The sequence below is a fragment of the Mus pahari genome, chromosome 1 (genome assembly GCF_900095145.1).
Source record: "Mus pahari chromosome 1, PAHARI_EIJ_v1.1, whole genome shotgun sequence".
NCBI classification, from domain to species: Eukaryota; Metazoa; Chordata; class Mammalia; order Rodentia; family Muridae; genus Mus; species Mus pahari.
The window spans coordinates 168595905-168610024 of NC_034590.1; positions in this window are offsets into that span (position 1 = coordinate 168595905).

Below are 14120 nucleotides of genomic sequence, written 5' to 3' on the forward strand. Positions count from 1 at the left end.
CTTTTTTATTTTTAGGGTTTTTAAAAATAGATTTTATTTATTTTTGACACTGATTTTAAGCACAGTCTTTAACAGATGAACCATCTCTCCAGTCTATTATCTATCTATCTATCTATCTATCTATCCATCTACCTTCGTTCCTTCCTTTCTTTCTTTCTTTCTTTCTTTCTTTCTTTCTTTCTTTCTTTCTTTCTTCCTTCCTTCCTTTTCCTTCTTATTTTATTTTTCTGAGACAGGGTTTCTCTGTGTAGCCCTGGCTCTTCTGGAACTAGCTCTGTTCAAGGCTGGCCTTGAATTCACAGAGATCTGCCTGCCTCTGCATCCAGATCAAAGGAATGAACTTTTAGTACCTATATTCATACAGAACAACTTATGAAGACAGCATAGTTTGCTCCACCCATATCCAGTTACTACAGTTATTACAGCTATTGTTCTTTATTACAATTACCCAATACTCATACTAACACCCATCCTTTATTGAGAATTTGGGATACCACACATTCAATATCTCCTCTGGCTCCTCTCCACTGGGACCAAGTTTCAAGTCACTCTGTTCAGAAAAGCTCAGAGAGAAAAGCGTGGGTTCTTAGAAGTTACAGATCTGTGTATTGCAGGCCTTGTTTAGAGGCCTGGTGTTCTGATGGCTCCTAACAGCGTTTCAGGGTGGGGATGGCTCCTAACAGCACTTCAGGGTGGGGAATGTCTCTTATCCACGTGACTGGGAGAGTTGCTGCTCAGCTGCCTGCCAGATGACTAATTGAGCACACGTGAGCTTTTTCCAGGTGGAGCATCTTTCACGGGGATTGCTTAAATTACAGCAGTACACGAAATTACTGTCCAATTACCAGGCTCGGGTTCACATTCCAAGCATTCGGTTTTCCCTCGTAGGTCTCCAGCTTTGGAAAGTATGGCTTTAATCACTCTGACTGATCTTTTCTCCGCCATATGTTCCCTTCTGTCGACTGTTTGTTTCCTAGGTGCTGGTGACCCTCCTGATGGTCTCCCACTTTAAGGAATGACTCCCAGTTTCCCGTTGTACTGTATCCTCCATCTCCAGCTGGCTACTTTTCTTATCTCTGTGACGAGCTCTCTGGAGCACGGACTGGTTATGGCTCTCAGTTTCAGAGGGCCTCAGCCTGTGTAGGTGGGGAAGGAGTGTGGCTGCCTCAGGAGAGGAGTGCCCCGTGTCACTACTGCCTCAGTTTGTCAACTTGTCCAAGTCTGGTAATCAGACAAAACCAGCCCAGAGCTTTCAAATGTCTATGCCTAGTGAGCACTTCTGATAACCAGGCCTCACTTGCTAACGGCTCCCTGGCCTTCTCACAAGCCGGGGACTGTGAAGTCAAAGCATCCTGTGAGGGGCACTTTGGATTCAGTCCCCAACACCATCAACTTCTTCGTTTCTTTCTCTGTGGGCTTCTGGGAGCATGGTTCATCACTATGGTTCCCTTTTCTTGTCCACCCTTTCGTTCCTTTATCTGGTAAACTCAGACCTCCTCCCTTCGTATTTGAAATTGACCATGGAAAGTAAACAGAAGTCCGCAATACCGCGATCACCTCACCGGTGCCCTGGGAGGAACCGCCTGTGTGGACTGTTTTCCCTTTAAAGGTCACTTGGTTTTTGTGATGTGAAACAACTGTGGTTTTCCTGTCCAAGCTTTCCTCCTCCATCTTAGCATCCCTCCTCCTCCCTTCCCAGAAACACCCCTGCTTCCCAGCATCTGCCTCACCTCCACGACTTTCTGTGTCATCTTATCCACACACGAGTCTTTATTACATTATTTCTTCTATACCAATAGCCCTGGTCTTGCTCCTGAGTTCCAGCCTCCCATTTTCAAATGTCCCTAGACGTTTATAATTGATTCTCTCTGCAGAGCGCAGTCTGTTCTTCCCAACCCCTCAGCTCCCCACAAGCTTAGCTCCTGTACCTTTCCTAGGATCTTAGACTTACAACTTAAAAACAAAACAGAACAAACAAACAAAAAACAAAACCCCATTACCCTTTCTTTGTTCCTTATGATCAATCAGTCATTGGAAACTGGACCTGTTATTCCTGGGCAGTACTTCTTTATGTCTTTCCCCGCTGTTGTCATTTGCTGTCAGTGTTTACTCTATACCAAACAATAGTCCACTGCTTTTTATCTTTGTTTCTTCCTCCCCCTCCTCCTTCCCTTCCTCCCCCTCCTCCTTCCCTTCCCCCCTCCTCTTCTTCTTCCTCCCCCTCCTCCCCCTCCTCCTTCCCCTCCTCTTCTTCTCCTTCTCTTCCTCCCCCTTCTCCTCTCCCTCCTCCTCTTCTTCCTCTCCTTACTCCTCCTCCTCCTTCTCATCCTCCTCTCCCCCCTCCCCTCCCCTTCTTCTTCCTTCCCCTCCTCCTCTCCTTCCTCCCCCTCCTCCTTCCCTTCCTCCTTCCCCTATTCCTTCCTTCCCCTCCTCATCTCCCTTCTCCTTCCTCCTTCCTCCCTCTCTCCCTCTTCCTCCCTCATCCTTCTCTCCATCTTCTTCCTCCTCTCCCTCCTCCTCCTCCTCCTCCTTTTTGGTTATCTTACTCCTGCTGTGTCTCTGGTGCATTAACTCAGCAGTGATACTGGATATGCTTCCTGAACATTCCTCCTTCCTCCCTCTCTCCCTCTTCCTCCCTCATCCTTCTCTCCCCTCCCTCCCCCTCCTCCCCTCCCTCCTCCCCCTCCTTTTTGGTTACCTTACTCCTGCTGTGTCTCTGGTGCATTAACTCAGCAGTGATACTGGATATGCTTCCTGAACAGCCTGTCCAAATTCCATGTTCCCCTTTCTTAGGAACATTTAGTGACAGCATGTGGCCTGTTGTGTGAGACACCCTTCTCAGCAGAGGGCTCTAGAATCCCAAGCTCCAGGAAACCATTTAAAAGCACGAATGCACATGACCAAGATCAGAAGAAACAGTCTTTTGTTCATTCGGCAAGAGAGTACAGTTCTGCTTTCAATCCAAGATTCCTTTTTAAGATTTATTTATTTTTTGTGTGTGATTATTCTGCCTGCACATGTGTATGTGCACCATGTGAATACCTGGTGTCTATGGAGACCAGAAGAGGTTTCTGGATCCTCTGGAACTGGAGTTATGGATGGTTGTGAGCCACTGTGGGTGCTGGGATTCAGAACCAGGCTCTATGTAGGAGCATCCTGTGGATTGCATGGCCATTTCACCAAGCCTCCAAACCCATAATTTTTTTTGAAGGCAGGGTCTCACTGTGTACCCCATCTGGCCTCAAACTCACAGCCCAACTCATAATTCTTAAAAAAAAAAAAAAAAGCCAAATCAAGCTAAACAGAAACCACTCTGAAGAACTACTATGTTAATCTTAGCCTGACGTTCAATGTCCTCTTTAAACCAACTGTAGCTAAATTTCCCGAATGAACTTCAGTGTGCTGCAATCTGACTGTAGACAGCAGACCGTTTGACCAAGCTAGGCTAATGAATGGTGGGAATCCAGAACGCCACCCTGTTAGGGCTTGGCTCACATCACCTCACCCTGATGCATGTCACCAGGCTTCCCTTCCTGAGGTGTGCTCTCTCACTAACTTTAAAGGGCTTGCTCACGTCTCAGCATCTCATCCGGGGTTCCAAGAGCTTTCCTTGGCTTGAAGGTCCGTGAACTCTGTTGCATGGGGCACTTGTTGCAGACTTGTCCAGTTTTATTATTATCTGCATTGTTTTCTGTAGGCTGGTCACAACACTTATGGTGCCCTAAACATCTTCCCATCCTTTAGCTAACACAGAACGTTCTCTGGAGGATGCACTGATAGACATCTTTGGAGTGACTAACTTTATGTTCTTTTCCTATGCTCTTGCCCTGAAGGAGTCAATAAGAGTCCCTGGGGAAGAGGGAGGGGAAACATACAGCGTGTGTTCGTAATGAGAGAAAGGATGAGAGGAAGTAAGAGAAGGAGGGTGTGAAGAAGGCTTTGTGCCTTCCTTGGCACTGTCCAAGGTGGCAGTAGAAACAATGGCATCCTCTTTAGACAGCAACCCATTCAGGCTCCCAGCATCCTTGGCGATAGGGGCTGCTGTGCTACCCTGGACCTCCAGGAGTAAGGGCTGCCAGACAGCTTGGTGTTCAGTGGGAAGGACTGGGGATGAGAAATAAAGAGGAAAGAAGCAGTAGCTGGGACCGAGAGGCCGCACGTAAGCCGATGTCTTATGTCAAGCAAGTTTATTAAGAAGAATAGCATTGTAAATACTATTTACAGGGGAAAACAGCCAAGGTCAGCAGAGAGCTAAATAGGCAATGTTGGCAAAGAGAACCCAGGACACCTCAGACACAGCTGCCTTAGGACTGATAACCATGGCCTAGGGGAAAGAGTTGGGTCTCCAGACGCTTCAACCTTGATTCCTTCGAGGCATTGGCTCCAGCCCCAGACAGGCCTTGCCAAATCCACATGTAGACAAGGGCACAGAACTAAAGTTCCCTTTTATCAGTGCCTCTAAGGACATCGTGGGTCAGTCTGGCTCCCACACTGTGCCCATTGTGAGGATGGAGAAAGTTGTAGCTGAAACCATGAAGGCGCAGGCATGTGACAAAGAAACACAGCATACTCTGCCAGGAACCGATTAGAGGGGTCCCCGGCGCGTGTCTCTTTCCTCCTTTTATGACTCTCTCTAGAGTAAGATCTTTTCCTGTGCATGGGGTAAACATCTTGATTTTCCTCTATCGTTAGGACTCTATTATCTCCCTTTAAAGTTTCCTCTATCTATGCAATAAGACACCCAGTAGGCATTCTTGGAGGCCATGTGAGCTCCTATTATGCAACCACCAGTTTAACACAGAAAATCTACAGATTCCACCAAGAAGTCATGCAAGCATGTTAAGGGTGATTAAGCATGACTATTCCAATCCATAGAACCCGGGGTATACTGATGACCCCCTTCGTCAGACATTTTGCTGGCTTGTCTATTTTGCTCATGGAGGGACACCAATGCATTCATGTTATAATCCCGCAAGGTTGGGCTGTGACACGGCCTTTGCTTTTTCCAGGCAGAATGTATAACTGATGACAAACTATGGCAGAAAATGGATATTTCTGCGGCTTCGGTTCTGCATGGAAGCAGCTGACCAGTTCCCTTGCCTTTCTGCTGCTCCCTTGCTCTTGGTTGATTTTGAGTAATAGCCTCACTTCTGCAGAGAGGAGATTTTATTTGAAGTCTATTCAGAGATTTGGTTCAACAAACTGGACTATAGGTTTCAGAAAATCTCTTTTGAACCTTCCTATAATAGATTTTCTCATCGGTTATTCCGGGAACACTTCACCCTTCACGGGCTAGCATGCATTTGTAGCTCTGTGTGCTCCCTTTGCCCATTTAACCCGCCTTTCAACCTGAGCAACGTTGTTCTAAATTTTTCTAATTAATCTCTCTAAGCCCCACTTTCCCCTCATTATCAGGAAATCCAATATCTTCTTGAGAACTTCCTTTTCTTTATTCAATCTCCTGTAAAGTATGGTTTTCATAACTAAGCAGCGTGAAGAGGAAGGGCTGAAGGCGGCTGGCATCCACGTTACATCGCTTTGGGAGACTGCTCCTCCACATGTCTGTGGGCCATTTTGGTCCATTTGGTCCATTTCAGCATCACATAGACTGGGCAGCTGGAAAAAAGCAGTTCCACAGTTTTAGAAGTCAGAGATGCAGAGACAGGATCCAGGAGAATCGCCACCTGGTAAAGGCTGAGTTCTCATAGGCTGATTAACATTCGAATGTTAATGTGAAAGGGGCAAAAAGAAGTCTTCTCTGGGTGGTTTTATTTATGAGGCTAGGAATCCCATCCACAGGACTCACTGCCTAAGTTACCTCTGAGAGGCACCACCTCATAGTGAAATCACCTGCAGGTTCCGTCAGTGCGTGATCTATGGGGAATAACACCCGTGCTCCTTTTCCACACTGTATGAAACTAGAGAAGGTCCTGACCTGGGCCACATGCTGTATGACGATGCACTTTTCCAGGGCTGGGGAAGAATTAAGCACACGGCTAGTTCCAGGCACCCTGGCTGTCCGTTCATCCATTTGTTTTAGGTGTCTTACGTCAGGGGTTGTCTTAGTTACTCTCTGTGACAGTGGCTCCAGGCTGAGAATCTACCATGGCGAGGACAGCTGGCAGCAGGTCAAAAGAGGACAGAGAGGTCACAGAGAAAGAAAACCACAAGTGGGCCAGACTACCAACCCTCAAAACCTACCCCAAGCGATGTGCTGCCAGCAGGACTCCACCTCCCGAAGCTTCCATAACCTCCAGTAGCAGCAGCACCAACAGGAGACCAAGGGTCGAGGTACCTGGCTTCTGGGGGACATGCTCACTGAAGCCACTCAGTGGAGCTCTTCAGGCTCACCTCAAGTCTGGGGTATAGTGATCAGTTTCCTTTACTCCTGAAAGGTTGTTATTCGTCTTCCTAAGCTGCTATAACAAATCCCACAAACTGGATAGTTTAAGACAGTATATATTCTTTGTATCCTAGAGAAGTCCAAGTGTTGCCAGGGCCAGGGCCATGCTCCCTGAGAAATGCATGAGAGACACTGTGTCTTGGTGATTCTCTGGGAGGCCTTGGCATTTCCTACCTTGTAGTACCTCTTCCTTGGCCTCCTCCATCCCATAGTGCCCTACTGTCTGTTGCCATCACCACCCTTCTCCTTGTCTCTTCTCTCTTTAGTTTTAGTTTTTATTCATAACTGTCCATGCACCTCTATAATTCAGCTAGATGCAGAGAAAAATATAGAACCAGAGAATTGTAGCCAGAGCATACGATCACAGGGCATTGTGAGCAGATGTGAGGAGGGTGCTCTCAAAACTACAGAAGGGATGGACTGGCCTGATGACTGAGATGCACTCAAGTACCAAGTACCAGAGCCGTCCACAGTGGGTGATGAGGATCAAGTATCAAGTACCAGAGCTGTCCACAGTCGGTGATAAGGATCAAGTACCAAGTACTAAGTACCAGAGCCATCCACAGTCGGTGATGCAGCTCTTCTTGATGGTCTGGCTGTTCCAAAGCTCCCCACAGCCTCTACAAGGCTCATGCCTCTTTCAGCTTCTTAAGAGACCACAGGCTTGCTGTCCTACCACCCAGAGCTATTTGTGTCTGGTGCGGCATTTGCCACGAGGAAGGTTCTAGGACAGTAAGTCCCAGTTCTTATTCTCCAATTTCTCCCCGTAGACTTTCTGCCAGTGTCATCATGGTGTGGGACAGTACTGCCCTTGTACATGAGTACTGGAATAATTCTATAAGAAGAGGGACCCTTGTCACCAAACCCTTGTCCTTCAATGCCCAGAACAGGACGGTTTCTTCTGTCTTCAAAACTTTGTCTGCCAATGCTGACAGGGAGACTTGGCTCAGGGTCTTGCCATCACCTGGGACATCAAAGGATAATGTGGGGCTAACCTTGGCTAATAAGTGGCCTTGGTTAATAACAGCAGCTACAGACCTTCTCTCTTTGTCTCACGAATAAGCCAGCATGATGGCTTAAAGGCACACTCTCCTCCTGTCTTACCTCACCGTAATGAATTGTATCTTTAATGACTATATTTCCATAGAAGGTCACACTTTGAGGTGCTGGCAGTTGGGACCTCTAATTGTCTTTTGGGTGAAGACAACTCAATCCACAATGGCGCAAAGCTCTCTTATTGCTATGTGTGCCTCATCTTCCCAAAGCTCTTAAACAAAAGCAATGTTTACACGGGGAAAAAAATATCTTGTCAGATAACTGTATCTAGAATAATAAGTCCCTACTTGCCTGCATTTTATTACCCATAGAACCATCCAATAAACTCATTATCAAGACAAAGATTTTTCTCCATGGAGACCTGTTGTCGGTGAAGACAAGTTCTGGAAGAAAACAAATAAGCAGGCGACTGTAGCTCTCGTCAGGCAGAGGCTCTGTGATCCCCTTATCTCACGCTCTGCTTGCCTGCCCCAGTAGAGCCCAAGCATATTTGCAGGTCTCATGTTTAATTAGGGAAGCTAAAATCAGAGAGGGAGAGTAACCATTCAGGAGGCTCAAACCATAAGCAGTGGAGTTATGCTTGTGAATATTCATATCTTTGTAGCTCTGACTGCAAAAACAGCTGGATTCTACCCATTGACCTAATCAAGATCAAACTTTGGGAAGGCCAGTCTATAAATTATATTCAAGTATGATGGAGGAGAGCCAGGGAGTCTCCAGGAAACTGCTCAAAAAATCTAGGAAAGAAGGAATGCAGAGAGACAAATTTTTAGAAGCCAATGCTTCTTTTAAAATGCTGTTTATATCAGGGGCTACTCTCCAGGGGTAAGGATGAGATCAGTGTTGGATGCAGAAAGCATGAAGCTTGCATGAGGCAGTTCAGTAGACCAGCCCCACCGACAGTATATGCCTCTCAAAAGGAGGAGACATGTACTTCTAAGCTTGGCTTTTCTTTATGTTCAAGCCCTGCAGCCCAGGTCCTAATGGCTCAAGCACCCTTCTGTGTGTTGTGTCATCTCCATCCACCGAGTAGCACTCCATCAAGGGCCCGTAGCTAGCCCCTGCTTCAGAAGCTGCAAAAAAGGGTGAGCTATATGAACTGCAGTCACAAAGGAAATAATTTAATGACCTGAGAGCTATGGTATGGATAAACGAAGTTGTAAGAAAATCATGCCGAAAGAGTACTCCAGGTAGGTGGCCTCAAAATGGATTATAAGGAAGTCAGCTCCAAGTTGAAGTGGGCAAAGATCATATTAAGATCACATTAAGAACTACAGCAGGGGTGGTTGGGGTGGTGGTGGCGGTATGGATACCTGGAAAGCTGAAGTGTCCCAGTAAACGTGTACCAGAGGACACAGGGAGACTGTGGAAGGATCAAGTCTGGGTCCTGAGGACCATGATGAGAATGTAAACTTGCTCCAGCCAGAGCGAGGATGAAGAAGACCTGGGAGCAGGGGGTTGGAGGTTGGGGATAGAGCTAGGACTTTGATCTCAGGAAGCATAAAATCTTCATGCTTGTGGAAACCATCAAAGACAATGCTCTGCCCACCTGAATTTACAGATAGAGACAGAAATGCCCAGTGGCTTGCTCAGGGTCACTTGGATACACTAGGGCAGAAGTTCTGACTAGTAATGTTCTTTTTATTGAATTGTCCTGTCCCCTCACTGAGGACAACCAACACCTGGAAAGGGAGAGGTTTAAGTCACCTAATTGATCAGCAGCATAGCAGCCTTTCGGATGGCCAGGGCAGCCCTCTCCCTCCAGCCCACAGAGCATGGGTTCTGAGGAACTTCTGAGAGCAATGGTACACCTTCGTGCCTGTGTTGTGCTGACAGAGTATCTCAGAGCCCTGGCTGGAGTGGCGTTACTGGAAGGTCACTGAGACAGACCTCTAAGGAGCAATTAAAAAAAGACTGTGTGCCAGCGTCTCTCTGCATCTGTCTGGGAAGTACTGGGTTCTGGAGGTGGAGGGGGACATTGAAGAGAGTGCAGAGTCTGTGTGGGGGGACAGGCAGGAGGTAGGAGTACCCACAAAAGAGGGAAGCCAGGAAGAGGTTGTAGAAACTGGGTCTCCTGAGTTATCCTATCCTCCTGAGGAGATTTTTGTTTCCGAGAGACAAGGTCCCACCACGTCACCTACAGCAGCCTTGAACAGCATCCTGAAAGCTGTGACTTCTATCATCAAAAAGGAGAGTTTAAAATCATGGTGAGAGGAAAAGCAGAATCCCTCAGGACAGAGACAATGAGATTAAGAGATGCTCTGACTAGACAAATGTGAGGGAAGGAGCCTTTGAGCCCTAATGGAAGGAGGATGCGGGGGAAGGGGACAGGATAGGGGTTCAAGGCAGGATGGTGGATATGCTAACATGGGATGAGGCAGCATGCCCAGGCCCAGGCTGTGTGCCAGTGCCTGTAGCAGTGACTCAATTAAGCACCTCCTACCTACCAGGTGCAGGGCCAAGTGCCTGAGATGCATGCTATGTCAATCCCCACACGACCCTTCTAGGCAATCAGTCATTGCCTCTGTTTTACAGATGAAGGCACAGAGAGGAAAGATGCATTAATGGTAGAGTTTGTACAAGCAAAGCTGAGCTGGGTGTGGTGCTGTCTGCCTGCACTCTTAGTACTTCGGTCGGAAGCTGAAGCAGGAGAGTCACAGGTTCAAGACCGGGCTGAACCTCACAGTGAGACCTCGTCTCATAAACAAACAAACAAATGGCAAAGTTAGGATTTGAATGTGGCTTGTCCGCACTCTAAACTTGTAACCACTCTGCTTTTCATCTTCCTAAAAAGCCGTGTGACCAGGAAGAGCTGCAGATACAGCAATGGCTGGTCCCAAAGCTCTACCTGAGACCATCTAAAGACTACTTTCTTAAGACCAGAACAAAAGGCTGGTGCCGTGGCTCAGTGCTCAAGAGCACACACTGGTCCTGTAAAGGGCTCCATTTCTAGTACCTATTATCAGGAGGCTCACAACTCCCGGTAATTTCAAGACTAGGTACTTTTATGGCCTCTGGGCAAGCGCTCTCAGAATAAATATACCCTGACACATAACACGTACAGACATAATTTAAATTAAATCTTAGGAAAGAAAGAAAGAAAAAAGAGAGAAAGAAAGAAGGAAGGAGGGAGGGAGGAAGGAAGGAAGGAAAAGAAAGAAAGAAAGAAAGAAAGAAAGAAAGAAAGAAAGAAAGAAAGAAAGAAAGAAAGAAAGAAAGAAAGGTTAACAAGAGATGGCTTAGTTTTACCTCCAGTTGCTGTGACTAGGAACGTAATGGCTTGGGACACATTGTTGTAGATATTGTAACTAAACTCAGAATCAAGGTCTCAGATGCAGTAGAGAAACTACCCTAGAGTCACACTGACTACCCAGTGTCCTCCAGACTCAAAGCAAGAAGGGATGGTCTTGGTTGCCTGCCAGCCCCCCAGGGTCCGGTCTTTACCTCATCTTCCTCGCTGACTCCGCTCCAGCCACACCCTGCCCCCTTCCTGTGCCCTGAACACACAGCCACCCTGTCTTCATCTAGAACACTTTTCTCCAAACTCTGTAGCTCCACAGTTCCTCCGTCAGAGTCTACAGTCTGGTCTTCTCTTCTGCTCCTCTCATCTGTTGCTGCCTAAGTCGCTTCAAGACTCACCAGGTGCTTGTAGGAATCGTCACATGTAACTCTCCCATAGCTACTGGAATTTACAAATAAATAGAGACAGAAATCCTTAATGGATTGATTGTTCTGGATTTTGGATCTCTCATATCTTTGCAGTCAACCGGTGGCCAGGACCAGAAAATTGGAGCTGGCTGCCTGCTGTGTCAGAGCCCATCTATGTGGCCTCTACTCCCAGGCTAGTTTTATCCTTGAGCGTTGGCCTCGGGGCTGCAGAGACTTTCAGTGGAGTGAGGCTGAAGTGAGTAGACAAAGTAGCAGCTGTGTTACCTCACGGGACCTCACCTAGACTTTGCAACATGACTTGCTTATCCTCTCTTTGAATGACTCAACTCTGACAGTTCTGAGGGGAGCAAGACCACAGTCCACTCCTCAGCTATAGATGGGTAACAACAGTTGGTTTTGTCAGTTCGACACAACGTAGAATTACCCAGGCGGAGAGTCAGTAAGGGACTTTCTGGGTTAGTGGAGACATCTGTCATTGTGGTGGAATTGCATTGGTTACGATAACTGAGGTGGGAGGAGCCAGGTTGCTGTGGTTTGTATCATTCTCCAGGCAGGGGATCCTGGACTTTGTAAGGGTGAAGGAGGGCTGGGAATAAATAAGAAGGCACATGGTCCAATCTCCCCAGGTTCTTGACTGTGGATGAGACTAGTTCCTGCAAATCCCGCCTCCACTTCCTCACAATGATAGATTTTAACCCGGAGTTGTAAACTAAATATGGTGTTCTGGATAAGAGTGGTCCCGTAGGTTCATATGTTTGTATATTTGGTCCCCAGTATGTGGAGCTGTTTGGGAAGGATTAGGGGGTGTAGTCTTGGAGAAGGTCTGCCACTGGGGGGTTGGCTTTGAGGTTTTAAAAGCCCATGGCATTCCCAGTTGGTTCTCTCTGCCATGTGGCTGTGGATCAGATATGCTCCAGTGCTATGCCAGCCTTCCTGATGCCATGCTCCCTGCCACAATGGTCATGGACTCACCCTCTGAAGCTGTAAGCTCAATAAACTTCCCTTATAAGTTGCCTTGCTCATGGTGCCTCTGCGTGGCAACAGAACAGTAACTAGGACACTGAATTTCACCACAGGAACAGAAACCAAACTATGACAGCTGTCAGGGTTTCAGGAGGACCTGTGGGAGGGAGAGACCTCAGGAGGTAGAGTCACTTCCAGCTCTCTACACTGGAGTGTGGCTGCATCTCTGCTCCACCCCTCAGCGCCTGGATCAGACTCTCTGTCTTGTGTCCTCTGCATCCAAGTGACTTCTTCCCTACTGCTTCCACAGTGCAGGTCCTGGCACATAGCGGTATTGATACATACTTCTTGCATGAACTCTGACCTTTCACCTTAACTTCCCATCTACCAGAGGTCCCTAAGTTAGATCTGAATACAGCCAGTTTACAGTTGAGGGAAATGAGGCTTGGAAAAATTTGTAAGTTACACAGGCCCCAGCGGCAGAGTGTAAAATCCAAGGTCAGCAGGCATATCTTGCCCTCGCTGGTCTCTCAGGCCACACACCAAGGACTCTAGTCCAGCAGCCATCTCTGCCCCTGCCTCTGCCCCTGTCCACCGGCAGGCTAAATTCAATTTTTCCTGTTGGTTGCACTCAAGCCCAGAGCAAAGCAATTACACCTTAAATCCCCCGATAGCTGATATTTCAGGGTCTGTTCAGGGTAAGAACCTTGCTAGCTATTTAGATCTGGTTTGCCACAAAAAGGCGGTAAATAAAAGGTTAGGCGGCTTTTAAATGGCAGACTCAAATTTTTAGCTTTTTTTTTCCTTTTGCCTTACTGCCCTTATAGGCATGTTACCAATATTTATCTCTGTTTCCCGAGGAAACCATGGAGCTGTGATATTTAAAATAATAAGGCCCCTCAACTGGCCCAGTAAAGATCTTGATTAAAACTCCTGCGTTTCTGGTGCAGCCCCTCGCTGCCTGGCTCCATTGCTTTTAATCCCACTTCCTCCAAAGAGGGTCCCCTGTAATGCCGTTTGAAGGCTAAAGACTTCAAAGCAGACTTTTTACCGTATTTTTTTATCTTGAAAAATATTCAATATTTGTGTAATTAAAGTGAAGTCTTCCCAGAGAAAATGACAACTCAAATAATCTGAAATGTACCTCCAAGAAAAAGGCTGTCAAAATGACATTTAGTTGTATAGTCACACTCTCTCTAAGGCCTTCGCTTCTCACCCTGATTTCTTGTAATCTTTGAAGGTTATGTCATGGCTGACTTCAAGCCACATTTTAAATTACCATGGCCTCCTTCAGAACGGGTTTTAAGAGCGAGGAAATCTTCCTTTTGCTCTAGATTTTTTTTTTTTTTTTTTTTTTTTTTTTTTTTTTTTTTTTTTTTTTTACTGCAGTATTGCCGAGGATTTGAAACAACAAAAGCTGAAAGCAAAGGGAGTCGTCCTTGTCCTTGGCTTTTCTGCTAGCTAACATCTTATTTTTTTTCTTTTGCACTAACAGTTTTTAAATAGCTCTTTAATACCTTCTGTCCCTGTTTTCTTCTTCGCTAAATTGTACAGTAGAGGTGACCCATGCCCTCCAACCTAATTGGCAAATCTAAGGGAATTTGTCAACTTCTCATTTTAATTGGATGCTCCCTCTCCAGCCTAGACATCATGCTTCTCGCTCCCCCTACCCCGCCCCGCCCCACTCTGTGCCTCAGCATCCATTTGCCTAGGTTTTCTCCCAAATTGCAGCATAGTTAATCCCTCATGTATGCACCTGTGTGTATAAACTCAGGGTTTCAGCACCAGATGTATAAAAACTGATGATGTGGTCATGCCACGTATGGCTGAGAGGAAGGTTTTTTATTGCAGATATGAAGGAGAGTACAGGCAGGGCATCTGGAAGGGTACAGAGCAAGGAGACATGCTAGTGAGTGAGTGAGCCAGCAGGTGGGCTTGGCCATGGGGGTGGTGAGAGATGAAGACAAAGAGACACGCAAGAAAGAGGAGTAAAGAAAACCAGGAGAGAACAAGGGAGAGAGAGGAACAC